This window comes from Ursus maritimus, unplaced genomic scaffold (genome assembly GCF_017311325.1).
Source record: "Ursus maritimus isolate PB19 unplaced genomic scaffold, ASM1731132v1 scaffold_2, whole genome shotgun sequence".
In the NCBI taxonomy this organism is placed as follows: domain Eukaryota; kingdom Metazoa; phylum Chordata; class Mammalia; order Carnivora; family Ursidae; genus Ursus; species Ursus maritimus.
This window is the reverse complement of record NW_024424452.1, coordinates 32,052,759-32,054,256: the sequence shown is the minus strand read 5'-3', so window position 1 is coordinate 32,054,256 and position 1,498 is coordinate 32,052,759. Positions and strand designations below refer to the sequence as shown.

Here is a 1,498-nt window from a genome sequence, read left to right as displayed (position 1 = left end):
ACCCTACGATCCAGCAATGCCTCTCCTGGGTATTTACCCAAGGAATACAAGAACACTCATTCAAAGGGATACATGCACCCCTGTTTTATAGCAGCATTATTTACAACAGCTACGGTACGGAAGCAGTCCAGTGTCAATCCATGGATGCATGGATAAAGAAGATGTGGTATAGATATAAAATGGAATATTATTCAGCCATTAAAAAGAATGAAATCTTGCCATTTGCAAGGACGTGGATGGAGCTAGGGAGTCCAATGCTGAGTGAAATAAATCAGTCAGAGAAGATAACCATATGATCTCACTCATGTGTAGCATTTAAGACACAAAACAAATGAGCAAAGGAAAAACAGAGAGACAGAGAGAGAGAAATCAAAAAACAGTCTCTTAACTCTAGAGAAAAAATTGACTGTTACCAGAGGGGAGGTGGGTGGGAGGTGAGGATTAAAGAGTGATGATGAAAAAAATAAAGATAAATTTAAAAATAAAAATAAAAAAATCTTCTAAAAAATGTATATATATAACTTGTAAATACAGTTGCCTTTTCTTGGGTGCTCGCAGCATGCCAAGGAGGACGCTAACTGCTTTACAAGCATTATTCTATTTCTCCTTTTGGATTCGGAGAAGTCCAGCATGGGTTGCAGATGTGAACCAGCAGCTTCTTCTATCCCCAATGCACTCAAAACCGAGTGATAGAGACAGGGAAACATGTCCTGACAACCAGAGTCCGAGGTGCTCTGATGCCGGGAACCCAGACACTGGTCAACGTGAGCTGGAGAAGGGGGAATCAAGGAAGGCTTCTGGAAGAGGTGACCCCAAAGTAGGATTTCCGCTGGGTCATAACTTACGGTAGGACCCTCAATGCCCGACATGGCAGGTCTCTGTCAGTTTTTGTGAATGGCGAAAGGCACAAAGTACGAGGGACCAAGGTCCCACAGCTTCTAGTCAAGGAAGGGAAGCCCGCCGCCAGAAAAGCTCGGGCAGGTGGGCGTGGCCACGGCGCGGCGCCGGCGGGCGCTCGCAGAGAGGGCGTGGCCGCGCCTGCGCAGGCCGCCTACTATGGCGGCCACTTGACCCAGGCGGCTAGAGGCTTCGGCCGAACTCCGTCCGGCAGCTCGCGGCAGGTAAGCTCTCCAGAGTGGCGGCGGAATAAGGAGAGTGCAGGGAGCCTGCTGGCAGCGAGCCTGACTTTGAAACCGGGCCCCCACTGACCTGAAGCCCAAGTCCCCACTCGGCCTCCGTGTCCCCAGCCGAGCAATGGTAGTGGGAGAGAGAACCCTGTTGTCATGGGTTTCTGTCCGGGGTCCAAGCAGCGTCCTAGGTTCCGGATTAAGAAGGGAGGGCGAGGCCGAACTGTGACTGCCTTTCGAGAGGCGTTTAGGGAGGCGGCAAGACAGAAAGAGGAGCCCTGGGAGGGGAGGAGGTTCCCTGGAGCCCCTGACTCCAGCTCTGCGTTCCGCCCCTGCACCCCTGGACCGCCACCCCCCCCCCCCCGCAGCTT

General features: G+C 51.8%; 1 protein-coding gene across 4 annotated transcripts in view; it reads left to right on the top strand.

Moving 5' to 3' along the window:
- The first annotated feature begins 1,016 nt into the window (after nt 1-1,016).
- METTL22 (methyltransferase like 22) overlaps nt 1,017-1,498 on the top strand; it is a 16,467-nt gene continuing 15,985 nt past the window's right edge. For all 4 annotated transcript variants that reach the window (XM_040635348.1, XM_040635347.1, XM_040635346.1 and 1 more), the window contains exon 1: nt 1,017-1,121. The gene's annotated coding sequence lies outside the window, so the exon portion shown is untranslated. The remainder of the gene's footprint in view (nt 1,122-1,498) is intronic.